Here is a 23,702-nt window from a genome sequence, read left to right on the forward strand (position 1 = left end):
GCAGGAAGCCGGCGCCATCTTGTAATGGCGGGAGCGGCTCCCGACATTGTTAGAATTGTTAGTTAAATATAAATTCAGGATAGAATATAGAAAAATTTTGTGTTGAAAATTTTTCTATATTATAAACAATAAACATTTTTTTTCTATCTATTATTTTAATTTTTTGTTTCAAACTTGTTTTACTTGGTCTGTATTTCCTTTCAATGTATGGAGCTTTGTAATATGTTATAAATGAAACATCTATTATGATTTTTTTCATACACACTGGCTTTCAATTTTGCTTAAGGAAATTTCTATCACTTCAGTACAAAAGTACTATTTCTTTACTAAATTAATTTTGTCTTTTACATTTGAAGCATATATATGTATGCTTCACACATACATTGGCAAGTTATTTTATTTTACATTTTTTCATATAGTCAAGTTCCTAAATGCTTTATAATGTTTTGCAATAAATATAGTTCCTATTGTTAGTATGCTTAATATTCTCTAAACGTCTTATTATAGTCCATTTCTTATCCATCCTGTTTTATTCAATCATGCATCTGCTTCAGTCCAATGACACATTAATATAATTACAGGGAATTTGGGCTAGAACCTGATATATAAGGCAACATTATTCTCATTATGGTCACTGTTCTTTCCTTTGCTTTTACTCTTAAATATTTTTTTTCTTTTCAAGTGAACTTTAAAATCTACTTTAAAATTTTGATTTCTTGTTGACTTTCCAATTAGAGATTGCACACAATTTATATTAATTTAGGAAGAATAGTGGTTTATGGGAGTAAATCCTCATAAAGATAGTGATGTGTTTGTATTTTTTCTGATTCCATTTTATGTTCTACAATGAAATTTTTGTGGTTGTTTTGCTTTGTTTTATTTGTGGTTCCTATTTCTTCTTTGCTGCATTAATGCCAAGCATTTTGTAGTTTTTGCTATAGATGAAATAGCCCATGTTTTTCATTTGCATTTTTAGATTCATGCTTGCTTTGTTTCTGATTTATTTATGTGTCTTAGATGGTTTGTGGATGTCACACATTTTCTTCTTTGTGAAAAATATGAGAGGAGAAGCCAAAGAAGACATTTTGAATCTAAAACCACACAAGTTGTTTTTGAGTGGAACATTCCATCTTTGTAATAAAAGACAGCTTACAATTTTTTTTTCAGCTTACAATTTTAACCTGCCGATGAAAACATGATAATAGTGTTTTAGTATCTTAATCATACACTTTGCTTATTCACACACAATGCTTTTAATCCTTCTTTATTTGATGTAGATGGGTGTTCTGCCTGCATCTGTGCATGTGTACCATGTGCAGCCTCGTGCCCATGCAGGTCAAAAGATGGCATAGGATCCCTTGGGACTAGGAGTGCAAATGGTTTTGACTCATGATGTGGATACTGGGGAATCAAACCCAGGTCCTCTGGAAGAGCAGTCAACTCCCTTAACCCCTGACCATCACTCTAGCTACTTTCAGTATTTTTGAGCTCTTTTGACAAAACATTATAAATATTATAGCTTATTAACCATGGAAGTTATCTCTCACCATTTTGGAAGTGGAGTAGATGAAGAACAAGATGCCAACATATTGGTATCTGGAAGGGGCATTTTCACGTAAACAAAATCTTTCTGTGCTCTCATGTTATGAAAGGGACTAGCTAGCTTTCCTCGGTGTCTTCTATGAATGAACTGATCCCATTTAAGAAGCTTCAGCTTTCAGGAAATAATCTTCCCAAAGTCCTCACCTCCTGATAAGGTCACCTTTAGAAACTGGTATTTCAACAGATGACTTTGGACACCTACAGTGAGACCACAGCACACACAGAAATGTGTTTGAGCTCACACTTAGCCATTGTTACAATATTGACACATCTTATTTAAAGAGAAATGCTGAGTCTTTCTTCTTTGTCAAAAGCTGCAGCTACTTCTCATGACTTTAATTATTTAATTATTTTGAAGACTTATTTAAAATTTTCAATTATATGTACCTGTCTGTGTGGGTATGTGCATGGGAGTGCAGATGTTCAAAAAGCCCAAAAGAGGGTGTAAGATGTCCTGGAGCCAGGTGCCATGGGTGCTGGGAACCACTCAGGTTGTTTGCAAGAAGAGTTCACTCTCTGAACCACTGAGCCGTCTTTTCAGCCTTCTTGTGATTTTTTTAAGGGGTAGCTTATTTTGATGTTTTCAGTAATAAAAACAACGTTGTATCAAATAATCGCCAAACGTTTATGCACCCAATACTAGTTCCAAGTATTTCTTTGGAGTCCTTAAAAAGTAGAGTTTGTGGATCATAAAGAAGGCAGTACCATTAATAACCAGTGCTTTCCAGGTTTCTGCGTGTGAAGAAGAGGGTACTTGCAATCACGCACACGTGAGCCTCCTTTTCATCTTGGGCAGCTTGTGTTCTTTCAACTTAATCTCATTATGTCCAAGTCCCTCCATGTTGTCACAAAATTTTTATAACAACTATTCTAGTATGTATTTATATCACATTTTCTTTCATCGTTTTACTAAATTTTCTTTTTAAAGGTATATTAGAATAACACTTATATTTTCACCCAAATGCATAGTGATGTTTTATTTTTAGGTGGCAGACAACTGCTGTTATTATTTTAACATAAAGCAATTTAATAAATTCTTTAAATAAATATATATGCATATATCTCATCCAGTTGGTTCAGTTCCCCCTAGAGAACACTAACTAACATATAACCTTTTGAACCCCATGTGTATTTTATGAATACGCTCTTGCAAATGGAAGTATAGCACTGGTATTTTGGTAAGGATTGTGTTAAATCTATAGATTTATTTGGGTATTATGGCTATTTGAACAATATCGTTATTTTTAACCCATAGACATGGGACTTCTTATTCTTTTGTGTACTCTGACAGTGAGGGGCTCTAAGGTAGTGAAACTATGGGCATGTTGAGTGACCATTTATGTGATAAGCTATGTCTTAAAGTTCTGCAGGAATCAAGGTAGATATGCAATAAGGGCTGAAGTAATCCTTTCAAGTCACCATAACTGTGAGCTGATGTGGTACAGGTAGGTGCAAGAGTAAAAAGCCCTGTTCCAAATCTAGCTCTGTGAATCCCTAGTCACTCTGTTTCATATTGTGTTCTTCTGATTAATATTTAGAAAATCTTTTGTGTGTGCTGTATCACCAAATATTGAACGCACCACTATTTCCTGGGTGTGTCTATTTTTTTATTTCAATTCTGTGAGAGTAAGTATTGGTGTGCATCAAAATCAAATTTCAAGTTCTGGTGAGACTACATACCACAGAATTTATATTTACTCTTTTAAAAAAGGTCAATGTCTACACATAAATATTGCTTATCCTTTTAATCTCTTTGTGCATTTTTGTTTCATAACTTCTTTTTAAAACAAAGACTAGCAACTTACAGTGTTCTTCCTAATTTGTAACCAGTTTTGATTTATTCTATAACCTCTCTCCCTCATATTCCTTAGAGAAATCATCTAGAAAGGCTTAGCTTTTCATCTGGCTTTGTTTTTATACTTAGAAAACTTTGTTTTATAAAAGTTAGAAATATTTTTTACCAATTTATCATTTTTTTATAAAAAATTACATCAAGATAACATTTTGTTTTATGGGTGTTTTGTCTGTGTATATGTCTGTTTGCAAGGTGTATGCAGTGTCTAAGGATGCCAGAAGACAGTGTCAGATACTCCAGAACTGGAGTTACAGACAGTTGTGAGACACACAACAGTGCTCAGAATTGAACCCAAGTTCTCTGGAAAAGTCTTCCATGCTCTTAACCACCAAACCGTCTGTTCAGTTTCAACTTCTATAATTTTACCCCAATACCAGTGTTCTCTTGACAATTTTTTTTCACTGAGACAAGGTCTCTCTGTGTAGCCCTGGCTGTCGTGGAACTCACTCTGTAGACCAGACTGGCCACTAACACATAGAGATCCACCTGCCTCTCTGCCTTTCAATGACTGGGATTAAAGGCATGTGCCATTGAGAGACCAAAGGATTAAAAATGGGTGGTTATTATTTTTAAGTTTAAAAGCACAAACATGAACTAAGGCCAGCCAAGTGGAGATAAGTACAGCTACCATCAAGGAAGAAGTAGCTTTACTGCATTCTTTCCTGCCTACTTATTATGCAGTTGCTAGGAAACAGGCCCATATTACCAGGCCAGAACTGTTTGTAGTCTTGGTGCCTAATGTGGACCAATTATTTCAAAAGTCAATTTCCCTTACTCAGTCATGTAACACCAAAGCATGTAAGACTTGCAAGGCAGCATTCCTCTACTGTTTCCACAGGAAGTTTTCGTCCTGTGTTCGAATGTGTATACAATTAAAAAAAAACCTCATGTATTTACAGCGGAGTCTATTTCTGGTCTTTTGGGGTTCATGAACTGGGCATGAACACCACCACTGCCCAGTAATTTGACAATTTCATTTCCTGATAAACTCAGTATTTAGTCTAACTCTGTTCTACTGATCCATTTCTTCTCTAGAAACCTACTGTTTAAAACTTGCTTGAGTTTGGACAAAGAAAGAAAAACTCTTGGATTCTGTTTTATTCTTCAGATTTGAAACTCGGATAAGTAGAGAGAATGTGTAGAAGGAGTATAAGATATGAAGAATGTCAGAGATCAATGTTTAAGATTCCCCGAATTCTTGGCTTCCCCAATCTGTAACTCAGGAAGGATCTTAAGGTCTTGCTTGGGAGGAATTAGAATAAATGAAGTCCTCTCAGTCTGGTGGCTCTTCATCTATGTTTCAGGTCTGACATAGAGCATCCACTTCGCTCTTCATTCAAGATCCCAATTCTCCAGTGAACAGCACCTATACTGCTTACGTTTCTAAAACTATCAAAAGCAGTAAAAAGTTCATATCATTCTAATGTCTGCATTATCCATGAATCTATTCCCTTCATTTCATTTTCTTTGTTCCATTCTTATGATCAACTTGAAACATTTCACTGAATTGGCATTTTATATACACAGAATTGTAAGAGATCTGCTTTAGCGTCTGCCATAATGTTGTAAAGGCTGATAACCTTTGCGTGATAACTTTCACATGATGAGCAGAGAAGTTAAGAGACTCTGAGGTGGGCTTTCAGCCTTTTTTATGTTCTTTTATATTTTATCTCTTAAAGCTTATTTTCTTTAAAATTCACAGCTAAAATCCTAAAGTCTTTATCCATTATCTTTTTACTCAGAAATCAACCCTCCCATCCCTGTCTCTCTAGAGCAATGAGACTGTCAAAACTCAGTCAGATTTTCCCTCTTTTCACCAACTTTCCTCTTGGCTTGGCTTTGTCCTCACTTTTGCTTTTGAACTGTGGATACCTTGACAGTCAGAGCAGCTCAGGATGAGATATAGCACTCTAAACAATTTATAGTCAATGACTGTTGTCTTATGAAGCCTGTTGTTTTTTGTTTGTTTGTTTGTTTGTTTTTGTGTGTTGTGTTGTGCTGTGCTGTACTGTGTTTTCTTAGACCTAGACCAGGCTGGCCTTGAACTCACAGAGATCAGCCTGCCTCTGCATTCTGAGTGCTGGGATTAAAGGTATGCACCGGCTACATCTACACTGTCTTGATACTGTAATCAAAAACATGTTCTGACTCCTCAATTCTACTTACAAATCAGTTCATCTTTGCTTCTGCAATACCACTCTATGCTGGGCTTCAAACCTTTCTTGTGTATATCAGTTATCAGCTGGTGAATATCTAGGGAAAAGACTCACAACAGTTAGGTTATCTCAAAAAAAATCATCTGTGACTTTAGTTCCTAAAATCTTGAATAACTTTATAAATCTGAAATCTTCAAAAGACCATTCTTTCTTTTCTCTCTCTCTCTTCCTTTCTCTCTCCTTCTCCTTCTCTCTTAACTCTGCTCTCTCTAGAGGTATTTTGCTTCTAGGAAGAGGGAAATCTGTACAGACATTTCTCCAACAGCAGCTTACTCCTCTCTGCACTGTGTGTGATTCTAAAGTAGACAGAGCTTGCAGGAGGGCAGTAGCCAGTCATGGCAAAGTTAACTATTCATTGATGACAGAAGATCAGATTTTTCAGGCTAGAAACAGTTCTTAGATAACACATAATACCTCATATAGGTCCATGGTACCAGAGAAGGGTAGAATCAGAGTAGTGTAGAAAGATAGCCATTGCAAACAGCCTGATATAGGAGAGACCAGGTGAGAAACAGTAACATACATGAGGAGCTTCATCTGTCCATTGCAGTAGAGCCTCGAGGATAAGAGGGCTTAATGACATCTATACACTAGGGATGTCAATCAAACCCTGATTTTCAGTTCCAAAACATTGAGTCAGCCTATCTACCTGTAGCTGCCAAATTGGGTGGTGTTAGGAGGGGTTACTGAAATGTCTAGGTGCATTTCCATGACGGTGGAGGTGCCGTGTGCCTTGCATATAACAAGCAGTGAGCTGCCCCAAGACTAACCCTGTTGTATTCATACTCATTAGGTTATGACAGGAACTTTCCTGAAGGTCTTAATTGGCTTCCTGTGTGAGACCTCCCATGTGGGGGCATATTAGAAATCACTCCTCTGCTTAAAATGGTATGCTGTTCTATAGTATGAAAGATTACATTGCTCCTCATTTTGAAGGCCATCTGTCTCTGAGAGACATACACTGAAAGAATAAAAACAAAGGTTCCTCTAACTCCCAGCAAAATACTTGGTATAATGCCTCCAATCGTCAAGACGAGAGGCTTATGTATTCTCCACCTGACTTCTGACTCCTGTGAGCAGACTGCCCACTAAACTCTGGTGCAAAACCCCAATTCCGTGTCACTGACAAAGCCAGAGCAGCCAGCAAGCAGTACAAGATGGGGCAGAAACAAAGTAGGTCAGAGCTTCCTTTGAAGACCTGTGCATTCTGCAGCAGGCCTCGTCATATCTTGGAAGTGTTTCTGCAGCCCTGTGGGAAAAGAGCCCCTGCTGGGATTTAGTAGATTGCCTAATAAATGCAATTTGGATTTGTTTTCCTTAGAACTGCTTTAGAAGAGCCTTCTCTCCCTCCAAACACAATATGTATTTTAAACCATCACGTAATTAGATCCGTATATTAATCATTTAGCACTCAGCGAGTTTGGCATATTTCTTTTTCTCTGGGTTTTACTAAATTGACTACAGAGGGCAAGGGGAAGAGGATGTGATTGTGAACCCCCTGCCAGCACAGCTCAGCTAGGTCCATTAGGACTGTAGAGTAATGGAGCTTCAGAAATATGTCATTAAAGTAAAAGAACTAGAATGCATAATGATGCTGATTAAAAAAAAAAATCAATGCTGCAAATTTTATTTGGGTGACCAATTATGGTGGGAAAATGGAATAGTCCCAGAAAAATATAAACAAATATTAAATTTTAAGAATGCAAATGTGCTAACAATTGGGCAATTCCTTTATCCTGATGTTCACACAAGGAAATTAACAGCCATACAGCAGAAAGAAACTCCAAGAAAGAGAGGGAGAACTCAAATAGGTGACCTTTGTTCCATAGCAACGGTATCTGCTTCCCCTTACCTTCAAAAGCTCAGTTCCAAAGAGTCTCTATTTACCCTATGTTAGATTGCGGTAGAGAGCCCAAGCCACTGGCTCTTACAGTTTAACCACTCACTCTTCCAAGATGGTCCTCAAGCCTTGGGGGAAGGAGATATTATTGCATATATAAAACCTGCAGAAGATCAAGCCAGTCAATGTTCCAGAATGGATAGGGATTAGCTGATAAGCCCCATCTACGTGGAAGAGTTATTGATAGCTGATGGCTATGGTAGGAAGTTCCTTGAATGTGTGTCTCAAGCAAACCATGGGAGGTAACTTAGACTGAAAGGAGCAGGGGAAGAAGCAGAGTTGAACATGAGCATGCATTCATTAATTCATTACCCTTTGCTCGTCACTGTGGATATAATTTGGCTAGCTGCTTTGAGTTCCTGTTATTTTGACTTTCCTGCAATGACAGACTGTGTCTTGGAATTATGAGCCAAACAATTTTTTTTTCTCCCCTATATCGCTTCTATTGGGGCATTTTTATCACAGCAACGGGAAATGAGATCAAGGCACCCTGCCTCCTGTGGTGGTTTGAATGAAAGTGGTCCTTGTAGGCTCTTATGTTTGAATGCTTGATGCCCTGTTGGTAGAACTATTAGAGAAGGATTAGGAGTAGTTGGAGAATTTGAGGAGGTGTGTCATTAGAAAGAGCTTTGAGGTTTCCAGTCTCTCTCTTTCTCTCTCCCACCCTCTCTCTTTTTGTATATGTATATTTCTTCTGAGTATACAAAATGCTTAAATGCTAAAAAAAAAAAAAATTCAAGGAGTTTATACCAGTGGAATTGGTGAAATAACTATGAGATTTAGATGTGTGATCTCCAGCACAGGCTCATGGATTTGAACATTTGATTCTCAGCTTGTGACCAGGCTAGCAAAACAAACAAACAAACAAACAAAAACAGACACTTCTGGAAGTGGAGCTAAGGTAATGTCTGTTTTCTTTCTTTTTTGTGTGTGTTTTTAAAATATTATTTATTTTTTATATTAATCACAGGTTAGTTACTTGGTATCCAGCTGTAGCACCCTCCCTCATTTCCTCCCAATACCACCTTCCCTACCTCATCTCCTCCCTGCCCCTTTCCAAGTCCACTGATAGGAGAGGGCCTCCTTCCCTTCCATCTGACTCTAGGTTATCAGGTATCACCAGGACTGGCTGCAATGTCCTTCTCTGTGGCCTAGCAAGGCTGCTTCTCCCTCGGGAGGTAGGGAAGAGTTTAAAGAGCCAGCCATTGAGTTCATGTCATAAATAGTCTTTGTTCCCCTTAGTAGGGTACATACTTGGATACTGAGTTACCATGGGCTACATCTGAGCAGGGGTTCTAGGTTATATCCATACCTGATCCTTGGTTGGAGAAACAGTCTCATTGAAGAACCCTGTGCCCTGATATATTTGGTCCTTGTGGAGCTCCTGTCCTTTCCAGGTCATACTAACTCCTCCTTCTTTTGTATGATTCCCTGTACTCTGCCCAAGGTTTGATTATGAGTCTCAGCATCTGCTTTGATACACTGCTAGGTATAGTCTTTCAGAGGCCCTTTGAGGTAGGTTCCTTTCCTGTTACTTGTTTTCTCCTACTTCCATCCCATTTGTCTTTCTAAGTGAGGATTGATCATCTTACCCCAGGTCCTCTTTCTTGTTTATCTTCTTTAGGTGTACAGATTTTAGTATGTTTATCCTATCTCATAGGTCTAGTACTCATTTATAAGTGAGGATATACCGTGTGTGTCTTTCTGCTCTTGGAATACCTCACTAAGGATGATCTTTTCTAGATCCCACCATTTGCCTGCAAATTTCGTGATTTCCTTGTTTTTAATTGCTGAGTAGTATTCCATTGTGTAAAAGTACCACAATTTCTGTATCCATTTCAATTCCAGCCCAAATTTACTGTTCTCTGTTGCACCAGGATCCTGACCACATGCCCTTACAATGAATGCTGCCATGGCTTCCTTGTGATGAACTGGAACTGAACCCAAAGAATATCTTCTATCTTGGGGCTGGAGAAATGGCTCAGTGGTTAAGAGCATTGTCTGCTCTTCAAAAGGACCCAGGTTTAATTTCCAGCACCCACATGGCAGCTCAAAACTGTCTCTACCACCAATTCCACAGGGCTCTGACACCTTCACACATAAAATAAAATTAAATAAATTATTCAAAAACTAAAACAAACAAACAAACAAACAAACAAAAAAACCTATCTCAGAGTTTCTTCTTTTAGGTGCTTCTTCTAGTAGGAAGTGCTGGGATTTGTCCCTCTATACACTCAAACACCTTATTATGCTTCTAAGAACTATGAGAACTAAGCAATTCAGAACTGTGGAGTCTAACGATTGCAGTGCAGAGGAGAATCTGTAAAGAAAGAGGCCAGGAATTTGTAAATTTCTTAATTTTATGTTGCGACTGTAATGATCCATCTTTTCCACAACAGCATGAGAAGAGGTCACCATGAATATATTGGTCCACATTGCTTCTGCAGCTTTCTGGCCCCAATGAAGGCAACAGGGAATTTACCCTCAAATACTCTTAGATTGTATGTTTTAATTTTCTCAGAACATAACTAGGGAGCTGGCTTAGGGAGGTGCCATGGCTTTAATTTTAACAGACAAGAGAAACTTACCCAGCAAAGGGTAAAGATATAGAACATCATTCTCTCTTCTTTTCTACAGCACTTTGGCATCACTGACCACACAGATCAGAGGCTTCAGTGACTACACAGAGCAAGCAATGTAGTCTCTGCAAACACTTTAGGGGCTAGGATTTACAACTCAGTTGATTAAGTGCTTACCTAAGCATGCAGAAGAAGCTGTTTAATTCCTAGCAAACCGCCCCCAGCCCCTGCCACACACATCATACACATTCCACTTTACACAAACACACACATACAACACATACACACACATTTGGGGGGGGGGGAAACCTGTAAACAAATGGTTTTCATTAACAGCCAGGAGAAGTAAGAATTGAATTTCTAGTTTTCAATCAAATATCATGAGGTACACAAGAAAACAAGAAAGTATTCACTGCACAAGAAGTAAACTGGCACAGGGTGTCACTGGAAAAACTAGACTTCAGGTTTACAAACATTTTATGTGAACTATTAAAAATTTTTCAAGGAGCCGAGGTAAAAAAAACAAAACTGTAAATTATCTGGAGAATGGTTCGATAAAACCAAGATTTATTAATAAAGAGACAGAGATTTCCAAAAGGAAGCAAACAGAAATTCCAGAGATGAAAAGTGCAATTTGTTCTCTCTCTCTCTCTCTCTCTCTCTCTCTCTTTCTTTCTTTTTCTCACTTGCAGGTACAAGAGTGCTTGAACTGAGTTAACAGGATAAGAACAGGTAAGCTTAAAGACTGGGCACTTGAAATTACCCAGTCAGAAGAGAAGAAACAAAATATTGAAGCATAATAAAGATCTCTGGCGACTGAGCTGATTTCTTAGTGTTGTGATAATACATCCTGAGTGAAAGCAGCTTAAGGAAGGGAGAGCTGTTAGGCTCACGGTTCCAGACACAGTGCGGTATTTCAAGATAGTTATAGAGACAGGAATTTAAAGTTTCACAACTGCAGTCAAGAGCATAAAGAATATAAAACATTCTTTCTTCCTTTTTAGCATCCTCTTGTAAAGTGGAAGCTTCATTTCAGTTGAGTCATGTGATGTTTTACAAGAGCCTGTCTTGTGAGAGGACACGTGATGTTTTGCTGTGGTCTCGTGAGAGGGGGCGTGACTTTGGTCTGCTGAGAATATCCATGGGTGGACTCTAAGGAGAGGAGATATATTGAAGCCCACACACAGTCAGACATTGCTTTTTGGATTGACATTGCTGGGCTGATCTTCACACAGAGAAATGTTCCAGGGAACTCCTCAGGGCAATCCAACTGAGTCCTGAGGCTTTTGCTGGCTTGTCCCCGTCTTTTGAATCATGTTCATTCATGTTGCTGCTTAATGTTGGTCTTTGGAATGGACTGCTGACATCTGGACAATGAAGAGCAGACTCATTCCAAAGAACTACTTCTAAAAGGTCTACAGTTCCCTTCATGTAATAACCTTCTTTCTCCCCTACCTCTAGTAAGTGGATGGAAGGGAGGTATAAGCATTTAAGAATCCTAAATAAATTAGGTTTGGTGAAAAATCTAAGCCTACAATCTTGTTTTATGTAGTTCAACATGCCCTGTTCCACATTGATCAGGAATCCCAAACTGATCATTGTGATCATCCAACAATGATCATTGATCATAGGCATACACACAGGCCAACATGATCCAGAAAAGCTTGGAATTGAGGATCCCTTTCCTGATGATTCCAGTGTATGACAAGGTGACAATTAAAAATTCACTGTTACAGCGACTTGTGGGACACCATCACCCTAGCAACACGCACATGTGTAAGAAGGAGAAAAGAAGAAAATCTGCTAAAAAAAAAAAAGATGAAATTATAACTGACCTTCTAAATCTGATCAAAGGGCACTATACAGCCAGGAAAGCTCAAGAAACTTCAGGTGGAAGCTGTACTTTAGGCACAGCTATCATGAGATATGTTCTAATTGACTTGTCAGAAGCCACCGAGAAAGAGCCCTGAAAACAGGAACAAAGAATTGACTTTTCGTAAACAAGGATTTCCCTTCGAAATAGGTCCACTTCTTATTGTTAGCAACAAAAACAAATGTACATTTATCAATAGCTCATGACTGCCCTGTTCATCTTTTTGATAATAGCCATTGTAACAAGGGAGCTGATAGCTCATCATGGTTTGAATTGGCATTTGTCTGATGAATAGTAATGTTGACTATGATTTCATGTGCCTTTTGTCTCCTTTTGAGAAATGTCTATTGAGGTTCTTCGCTTATTTTTAATTGGGTTATTTGTTTCTACATTCTTGAGCTATTTGAGCTTCTTATGTAGCGTTATCAACTGCTTTACAAATAAATGATGAGACAATATTTTCTCTTTTATTTGTTTCCTGTGCAGAATCTTTGTGTGTATAGGGTATGTGTGTGTTCAGCATATATGTGTAAATGCTTATATATTTATGTAGTGTATGGGCATACATGCTTGCATGTGTGTAGTATATGTGCGTTGGGCATATTGTGTACATGCTTGTATGTGTGCAAGCACTTTTCCAACTGAGTTATGTCTTCAGATAACCCCATGCTGAATCTTTTCTTTTTTGATGTAGTCCTATGTTTGGAGGAAAGTGAGTTCACATTTTGTTAAGAGTTGTTTGTAGGCACATGCTATTTTCAAATACTACTTTGAAAACAGTTGCACACATCAGGAACTCATGCCAAAAGAAATCAGCCGGAGTTTAACATGCATGGCCAGCGCTGGATACATCAGATGTTTCGATATTTTTGTTCATTTGTTTTAATGTTGGGATGGAATCTGGGGCTTTATGATATCCAACATATTCTCCCACTAAGCTACATCCCCTGCCCCACACTTTCCTTCATTTTGATCTGTATTAGAAGTTTGCAAATTATTTATAGAAAATAATAATACTAATGAAACCCATTATATCCACACTGTGTTCTTTACAATCAGATCACACACCCAACAAACCTTATAGTTTGGAATGTAGTACTATGTGTCTATTGAATAAATAGGTCTCAACAATGTGGTCTTTTCACAATCTTTTGGTTATTTCATGCTGGATAAGGGCTAGGTAATTCTGCTTAGGAAATATCGTCTGCGCAGAGCTAATCTGCTTTTATAAAAGTTTAGATGTGTGCCTAGAAACTTGATCTGTAAATGTCTTTTATTATTGTGTTCTTTGGAGTGAAGAAACAGTGAAAGACCATAATATTTATTTATTTCCTAGTGCTAACTTAAGAGGTTTACAAAATCATCTAAAGTTCCAGTATTCAAAATTTATTGTCAGATTAAAATGAGCATATATATATATATATGTACATAGATATATTTGTTTCTCTTTATATGTACATAACCATGTTTATGTAATTATAAGTAATAAAATGCATATCTCTTCATCAGTTATGTATATAATACAAGTATAATTAATTATACATAACAAAATACCTGCATATATATGTATATATATATACATATATGTATATATACACACACATATATTTCCTAATACTTCATGAAGGAAAAGAGCTATTCAAGCACTTGTAATTTTGCAATCAAAGAATAATCCTATCGTATGGGTTCAGTTTTTGTTCTTATGTATGGACATAAAAAGAAAAGAGAATAAGTCAAAGGCTTTGTGAGAAAAACAACACAACTAGTAATATTTTAAAGTTTAGTTCCTTGAAGCAGCACAATGATTATGGTAAATGCGTACGTGCTAGCTGTGGATACGCTGCTTTCCAGTCAGTGTTCAATGCCAAAACTTCTCCCAGGAAATTCACTGAGATGTTGTCCTAACAAAGTGATTCCTGTAACAGCCCCCAAGTCACTTATTTTCTCCTTCAAAGAAGGGGATTCACAAAAGCTTATTAAAAGACACATTTATGGGTACTAAAACCAGAAATTTGGGATTAGTCTTACTAAGAGGATGCTTAGACATCTTTATTCCAAACATCTACTCTGGGTGCTTTTGATTGCAGTGGTCTATCCTCAGAATTCACAATTACTGTCTTAGCCTGCTCAGACATAGGTGAGAATCTTCTCTGATCAGGGGATAGGTCTAATATGCATTGACTAATTTTCACTAGGGCTATGGGTTGTCTAGTATTTTTTACCAAACCTACATTATTTATGGTTCTTAAACACATCCATCTCCCTTCCAAACTTCTGACCCTAGGTTGGAGATTAGTAGGGAAAAGGACGGTAGACCTCTTTTATCAACTTCCTGCTGATTAGGCTCAATAGGTCTTTAGAGGATTACTAAACTCAGTTGTCAGGAGACCAGCAGCCCAGTCGGAAGGCCAATACCAGGCAGCAGCAAGATTCAGAAGATAAGGACAAGTCAGTGAAAGCCACAGATTTAGTTGGACTACCTTGAGAAGTTTTCTGGAACAGTTCTCTCTACGAAGATCAGCGCAGCAATGCCAATCCAAAAAGTGATGTATTACTGTGTGTGTATGCACTGTAATACCTGCTCTTCTTAAAGTCCACCCACAGATGTTCTCAGCTGGCCAAAGTCACACCCCTCACATGTGACAGCTCACAGCAAAACATCACATGCCCTTTCACCAGCCAATCTCCAGCAACACATCATGTGCTCACCTTGCAGGAAAACATCCCATGATAAAACTAAGTCTTCAAGGAAACCAGAAATTTCCACTTCAGCTATGTAAGTTACAGCTATAGAGAAAAAAAAAATTAAAACTGTGGGGCTTTGAAGGTCTGTGGAAGCTGAGATGCCGAAAAGAGGAGACCTGCAAATACCTCTGTTCCTAAAAAAGATAATAGTAGGTTGTATGAGAACATTGCAGGAGCATCTGGGTGGGCACTTAGGGGGTTATGAAATTATTGTGTTTTATTTATTTCCTTCTTTCCTACTAAGCGATTGGTAATAGTTCTTTGTTTGAAAGTGAACAGATGTCTAATCTTTTAGTTTGTTTGGTCACTTCAGGAAAAAAAAAAATACCTTCTTTTGGTGTCTGGTGCATGCATTTTATCCCTTTGGAAAATGCTTCTCCCTGACACAGGATGCCCATTACCAAATTTAAGCTGGTAGGGTCCACGGAGGTATGAAAAAGCAGTGATGTGGAAAAGTGTTTTTAGAAACCCTACAAGTTCAAATAAAATGTACTTTTCAAATCCCATTAGAGATATTATGTTTATTGCTGCCCTAAGCCCATAGGTTTCATGAGGCTAACAAATTCTGTTCACATTTCTCTCCATCTGGTTGGCACAGGCTTTTTTCTTTGTGATTCAGGTAGTCTTGGGTGATAGCACTACTAACTGCATTATCTTGGTAGTGGTAAACACTTCCCTGGTAAATAATGACACAAACTAATAGGGAAAAATTATCAATAAATAATAATGGCATCTTTTCATACCTTTAATGTTCTTGTTCTCTGTTGATGTTTTCAGTTTTCCCAAAATTGTCAGGCTTATTTACAAATTGTATATCTTATATGAAATTTCTACTAGTCATATATCAGAATATCCTTTAGATCATTATTAGTGAAAGATGCACACCTGACTTTACTAGGAACTAAAGTAAGCATTAGCTATAAAAGACATGAATAGTCCTGGGTCTCTGCTAGGAAGGTGCTAATGATGTCTTTGAGCAAAATAAATGGATAAGTAATTTTTAAAATTAAATAAAATACACAGCATCCTAGAAACATGTCAAATGTCAGTATTTATCATAGAAACAAGATTCATGATTTTATAACATGAGCACAGCAGATGGAATAAACAATTTTGGCTAAGCTGTTCGTGAAAGTTTCTCCCTTTGTATGAATCTGAAGATGAAGTATGAGAAATATTCCGTTAGAGAAGAAGAATAGATTCTTAGGTCAGGCTTTTGTATGGAAACCTTTTATCTACTGACAATAAGAAGTTTTAGTTGGCTTCTCTTGCCAAGTGCTTAGTGGACAAATGACCACTGCTTTCACACTCTTTGCAACCTGCTCATGGTGTATGTGAGGGCTGAAATTCTGACAGAGGTTGGAGAATGAGGTTAAAAGTAAATACATGGAAATAAGAAGGCATATGTGTACCAGGAGGAATAATCAATACTGTAACATAATGAAAAAGAAGGCTCATGCCTTCATAATGCACATTTAAAAAGTGAATTTCTCTTTGAGTAATTGTAGCTGGTAGCCACACTTAGAGAGAGTAAGAGGCATGCTAGTCACCTCAAATGCTTTCTAGTGTTTGCTGTAACATGATTTGTAACATCATTTTTAGTGCCTATTTGCACATGTAAATACAGTATTCCAGAGAAACTGTACATTTGTTTTATTTAAACATAAATTTTAAGAGGCTATGAGTAAGACAGAGTAAACACAGTCTGTTCTGTTTCTGTTGGTAAATATAGGTAGGAAAGAAACCAGGATGAAGGCACGCAACAGCCTTTTGATAATTCTGATGCGTCATTGATCCCAGCTGGCTTGGTTGAAAAAATAATGCAAAGAAGCACAATGGTTGCACAACCTGAAGCAATGGTTAGCATTTTTTTCATTCACATCTCTTGCAGTTTATTCATAGACCTGGCTTCACTGCAGCTAAGGAATAGAAGAATATAGCTGAAACTTGGTGAAACAATGGGCATCCATCAACCTGGTGACATAAATTGTTTTAGCACATAAAGAGGAGGAAACACGAAAACCTGAGCTCCTGTTAGTATTTATTAAATATTGGGTTTAACTGAAGCAGTGGATCTCAACCTTCTTAATGCTGTGGCCATTTAATACAGTTCCCTAATTTGTAGTGACTCCCCCCCCCCAACCATAAAATGTTTTTTGTTGTTGTTGTTACCTTATAGCTGTAATTTTACTTCTGATATGAAAATATCTTTGTTTTCCAATCTTTGGGGGTCACAACCATCAGACTGAGAACCACTGTAAAATTTCACACATGTGAGTCTAATTGCATTAAGCACCTCAGTGATGCTGCAATTTAGGAAAGTTCCCCCTCTCCTCCAGGTACTAGGGTGATATTTCCAGGCCAGATCCAACAACATTAAAAGGTCTTGAAACTGAGCTGACATTAGGGATACAACTCCCAGATCAGATGAATAAATCTTTAGACTGTGCTTAAAGTTATGAAAGCAAATGTCTATTAAAACAAAATTACCAATATTTATCATATATTAAAGAAGAGTCATAATTTCACAACATAATTGTCAAAACATTAAAGATACTCTGTAAAATCCATTTCACTTAAAAAAAATGAAAACAAACAGACAACTACAACAAAACAAAGGAGAAACTCAAGATGCATGGGAAAATGCATCAATGAATATATACCAATATATCTTCAGTTAATGAATATATACCAAAGTTAAAGATGTTGGAATTATTCTACAGAAACATAAAACAATTGTAACAATGCTCCAAAAAAATGTTTAAAAACTCTTGGAAAAAAAGGTAAATAACAATAAACCTTAAAATGCAAAATGGGAATCAAAGAGATGTTTCAGAAATGAGAAAATAAATTACAAAAAAAAAGTGTACTGGATGAATTCCTTAGCAGAATTGAGATAAGAAGATGGAGAAGTGAGTTTGGAAATAGATCAATATAAATTACTCTACCAAGATGGTAGAATGCTAAATAATTTAGAAATTTGGACTGCCCCTCAGATATTGCTGGAATGCTACAAAAAAATTAATATTTAGATTGTTAGATGACAAAATGTGTACTGTTGGGAAAACCTTTACATAATATGGCCAAAAAGTTACCAAATTAGGCAAGAAGATCTGAAAATTCAAGATCCTCAGTGAAACTCAATGAAGGGCAAGAGAGAAAAAGGAACAACAGCTTTATTGTCAAGGAGGCATCCCTTGCTAGACATTGTGCTTTTCATTGAATAGCCAACATCTTTGGGAAGCTCATAATCACCCCCTGCTCAAACTCGTTTTTCAAATTAAACTTTAAAATCTACTTATAAACTACTGGGTTTCCAAGAAACATTTCCATATGTCCTTAGTTTTTGTTAGCTAGCTACCCAACTACCTGCTCTCTCCCATTTTCTTATCCCCACCACCAATCAAACGTTTATTCCCCAGTAATGCCCCTTTCATTCATATCATATATGTGTTACTGTCTCCTCCAGTTCTTATATAGGTTGCGAGATAATTGATTTCCATATGGCTTTTTCATGTAGTCCTCATTCTGGGTAGCCTGTCATCATCCTCATCATTTACCCATCCCTAACCCATCTGTGTTTGAAACCTGTTTCCTAGTATTCACTCTTCTACTTAGATTTGATAGTGCCACATCCATGAGCATCTGAGCAGCACTAAGTGGACTCTGGGTTATATTTTAAATTGAAGACATGAATTTTGGAGGGGAATGTGGAGAAGAGTGATGATGAAGATGATAAAACTATATTAGATATATAAATTTTTATAAAGATTTATAAATTTATAAAGATATTTAAATTATTCAAAGAATAAATAGAAGTAGATCTTTTAAAAAGGAGTTGAAGAAAGAGGAAGAAAGGAGACGAAATGCATATGCAGTCAATCAAACTTCAAAAAGTTTAAGGAAAACAACACGCTGCAGAAAGCAACAAATGAAATTGATAAAAACGTGAGTTTTCCCTAAAAAATTGAGACCAGAAGGATCTGACACAAATATTATAATGAAATGTTTCAATATACCACTTAAAATAGTAAGATAACTATTAAAAATGTATACATAGTATGATCCCTTAGAACAGCAAGGGAAGAGGGAGGAGTAAAGCAAAACCCTGCAAACCTGAGAATTTAACAATGCTTAGACTAAATGTGTGCTCAAGGCACCCCAAACCATGACAACGGCCTCATATAAATAAAGAGTGAATGCATAGTAACCCTCAACAATAAAAAGTTCATCAGCAGAATATTTAAGAACTAAAGTTAGCTATAAAACTACTATACATACTACTATAAAACTACTCATCAGAAATGGGATTCATAATAAAAATGCAACATATAAAGCAATTCAATTAATAACATTTGAAACAATAATGGGGAAAACAAGTTGGTGTCAACAGCCAAGAAAACGTTCACGCAGGTGTGGTGCCTTTCATTTTGGCACAAAGGATGCTGAGACAGGAGGGTATCAAGTTGAAGGCTAAACTGAGCTGCCCAGTGACAGCTTCTCTCAAACAAACCAAACAAAGTATAATCATATAATTCCTCCAAATGCCAACTATACTGTTTAGAGAGAAATAAATAAAATTGTCTTTAGGTAGAAGACTTAGTTGTGTTTAAAGAAAATTCACAAAGAAAGTACAGGAAAAGCCAGCAGGCCAAATGAGTTTAAGAAATTATAAAGGACTAATTTAGAAATGTCACTTTTACGTATAAATACTCATGATGACCATTTGTAATTCAAATAAATTTTCAAGTGCCATATAAATATACAATCATAACTAACACAGTTGTAGTCTGACAGAAAATGTGCAAGGTGTACAAGCTGAAAACTCCAGCACATAGGGATCCATAGCGAAAAGAAACTTAGCAGGTAAAGAGAAATTCTTTGTCCTTGGACTAGAAGGCTAAATAAAGATGTCTTTAATTTATCTAAAAAATCAATGCATTTCTCCTCAAAATTACATCAAGATGTTTTCTTGTTACTTCTGTAGAAATGAATTGATTCTAAAGCTACTATGGATAAAGTAATTTAGGAAATAATCTACAAAGCTGGAGGGCTCACTTTGCCTCAACCCAATTATTATTGCAAAGGGGTATTGATACAGACAGTGGACTACTGACCAAAAAAAAAAAAAAAAAAAAAAAAAAAAAAAACCAAGTTGGACATTCCAAGAAAAAGAGCAAAGAGTTGAGAAATTGGCCCGCACAGATTAAGAGTCAATTGATGACAAAAGTATAAAGCTAACTCAATAGTGAAAGAGTAATATAATAAATGATTCTGAGGCAACTGGACATCCTAAAAGAGAAAAGAAAGAACTAAAAACAATCCTTATATCCTGAAAAAATATACAAATAAATAGTAGGCAAAATAGATAGTTGAAAATAGGATATAAACTAGCAGTGGGACACTTCTAGAAAAATATGGGAAAAGAATATTATAATAGTTGGGTTAGGAATGGATTTCTAAGACCTGAAACCTGCAGCATAATTCACAGAAGAAAAGTCGATATATTTATCCTCAGTACAATTAAAAAGTATTGACTCTATTGTCAGAGATACTGCTTTGAAAATTAAAAGCCAAGTTGCAACCTGGGAGAAAAGCTCTGGCAAATACTTAACAAAGGATTTGTATTAGAATATGTAAATTACTGAAAATTAACCCGTTTTTCAAATGGCAAAAGGTGTCTCACATCAACAAACAGGGTGTGTAACAGCACTTACACACTCAGAAGATGCTGTCTATGTCTTTCCTGGAACATATTTAAGCCATTAAAATGAGAACTCAAATACCAAGTCTCGGAAATAATGTGGAATAACTGTATTAAAGGCTGGGTTATGAATTCTTCTCATTTCAGAAACAACTTGGCATTTTCTTAAAAATATGTGTCATGTCCCACTCCTATGTATTTACCAAAGGGAAATAAAAACACATGTGTTTTCACACAGTTTACACACATCTTTATAGTATCTTTGTTCAAAATTACTCCAAACTAAAAGTTACATGAATGTCACTCGACATCTCAGCAGACAGAGCCAGTAGCTTATGACGATGGAATGTTATCCAGTAATAAATGTAAGAACAGTGTGAATGTATGAGATGACATAGATGGGTTTCAAATGACGAAAGAATCCTGGCTCAATAGCCCAGTAAATAGAATTTAATTTATAAGGCATTATGAAAACACCAGATGGAGAGGAAGTACACTGTTCAGTTGTGTACAGGATGAGTACGGGTTGACTCTGAAGATGCTGGAGTCAGTGTTTGAAGGTGGGCGGGAAATTGTATCCCACTCTACACTGTCATTCACCTCTAAGCACTGGCAACACAAATAGCCCAGCGTTCTATAGGAAGACAACACCACGTTCTAAGGGGTCAGCCTGCTGGAAGAAACTTTTTGCTCCCTGCCAGATATTTGTCTTGCTTCATGAAGACTTGAATGAGACAGCCTCATAAGATATTTTACCTATCCTGTTTCAGTCAACCAGTTAACTCTCTAAAGAACTGGACACATAAAAAGACACGATGGAAATAAAACAACAACAACAACAAAAAAGATGTTGGCCAAAGAAGCAGACATTTCTTTATAATTAGCAATATAATTTTATTTGTATTTATTATTTTGTGTCAAATGGTTCCATATGATTGTGATTTGAAACATCGCTAAAAATAAAATATGATTGATGGCAGGATGGGTTGGAAAAGGGACAAGATAGCTAGGGGAAAGTCTCATAAAGCAAAAGGCTGCTACATTTTTTTTCACAGGCACTAATATGCTTGCTATGTATTTTCTCAACTAGGATTTCATCCAGAAGGCTTTTTTTCTCTCCTAAAAGTGATGATGAATAAATCCTGTCTATTTTTTAACTAGTGTTAATGAAGACAAAATATCTTATCAATATATATATATATATATATTTTAATTTTATAGGTGATGTTGCCCTCAACACCCATGAGGCGAATGTAGATGGAACTCTGGAAGAGATGTGTAGAAGGCCAACCTGGTGTATTAGTGAGTTCCAGGTTAACCAGAGCTACACAGAGAGACCCTCTGTTACAATTTTTCAAGTATGTTTTTAATTGAAATATAATTATGCCACTTATCCTCTTTCTTTTCTCCCTCCATTTCCTTCATAGAACACTTTCTGTGTTTCCCATTCTTAACTGATAGCTACATTTTCTTTGATTACCACTCTAATGTATATTATGTGTGTATATGTACATATGTATATAAATGCAACCTGTTGACTCTGTTTTTGTTGGTGGTGTGTATATGGTTTCAAGGTTGACCTCTTTGCATTAGAAAAACCATAAGAGCATTTAAGATACAGTATTCTTGGGGAATGGAATTCATATCTTTAATATTGATCCTATGTGAAATTGTCAATTACAATCTAAAATCACCTATTTTAATTTTTTCATAGCAAGAAACCCTGGGGGACAGACTTCCACTCATGCTTAGGATATTGAAAAGTGTGTGAAGGATCTAATCCCACGTGAGAAAGGCTGACCACAACCATGAAGTCCTCTGTCTCACTCAGGTCCTAGCTGTCAACGCTGGAAATTCAAACAAGTTAAAAGGCAGAAAACAATATTTTCTCGGTTGTATGAAATCAAATGTATAATTGAGTCTTCAAATTCTCTAAAAAATATAACACTTGGCACACATGGGCTATTTGGCTTACATATTGAAGTTTTAATTCATAGAGTCTGAAATATTCTCATTTCTCTTTATGATTTACCACAACAACACAGAAGCAGGGCTCAGCTATGGATTTAATAAATTATTTTGAAATGCCTCTTTGTTTTCTTGTACTAATGAAGATTATAAAGACAAGACTCTTAAAAATTATTTCAAAGTAAGTGCTCTTTTTTTTTTCTTTCCTTTTTTCCCTTTTCTTTTCTTTGTTGTTTTTGTCAATGCAGTGCCGATTCAACAACTATATCCTGGGTATCACTCCTAAAATGCTGCCTAGACTGTTTCAAGGAAGGCTTTCTTACTAATGTTGAATCATTTCCATATTTCAAGGGTAATTTTTGAAACCAAATTTGAGGTAGATGCAAATCGAAATAGGGAATGTCACTGTGGATAATCAGGGGACAACAGGTCTGTGTGCTTTACAAGAGGAGACATGCTTAGACCTTAATTAACTTAAGTCCTATAGAAGATGAAACACTGGAAGAAGGGCGATGCCGACATTTGGAAAAAAAAAAAGCATTCTTGTTCTAAGTTACTATAGATAGATCAGAATGAAGTCAGAGCAAAGGGACAAAACATCAGAAGAAGATATAAATCTAAAAGAAAATAAAGATATAACCAATTCATTGATACCCCAGATAACTGGCATTTAGCTACTATCCAATTACTAGCTAACAGTTTAATCTGTCACCACATTTTGAAAATCCTATAGACAGTGGCCATATACAGAAAAGGTGAATGACCATTGTTCCTTTCCAAACTGCTATCACAGTTAAGCAACATGTATAAAATGAACTTAAATTCATAGGTGATTTTTTAAATTTAATGACTGTGCTTTTTAAAGAATGTAAAATAAATTATGTTGAGATGGTAATTTTATTTGTGACTCTCTAGGATCTTATTATCCATTATGGATGACCAACGAAAAGATAGATTTCTACTGAGAAGCTAGCATACATGTGCTGTCTGTAACAAGACAGATTTTTGGAGCTCAGAAGGTAAATTTATAACATACCCGATGGGATTTACTTTAACTGAAGAATTAATAGTGTAGTATAAAGAATAATTTGAAGAAATAAGTTCTATGCCTGTTGTCATGTGGGGAATAGAGACTGATGTCTGACGGGAAGAGCATAGCTTACTAATTCATCAACTGGTTGTTTGGTTGATTGCTCAGTTGATTCCTGAAACAGAATTTTGAGACTAGATAGCCCAGGCTGGCCTTATATTCAAGGTTGG

The sequence above is a fragment of the Psammomys obesus genome, unplaced genomic scaffold (assembly GCF_907164565.1).
Source record: "Psammomys obesus unplaced genomic scaffold, mPsaObe1.curated_primary_1811, whole genome shotgun sequence".
Lineage (NCBI taxonomy): Eukaryota > Metazoa > Chordata > Mammalia > Rodentia > Muridae > Psammomys > Psammomys obesus.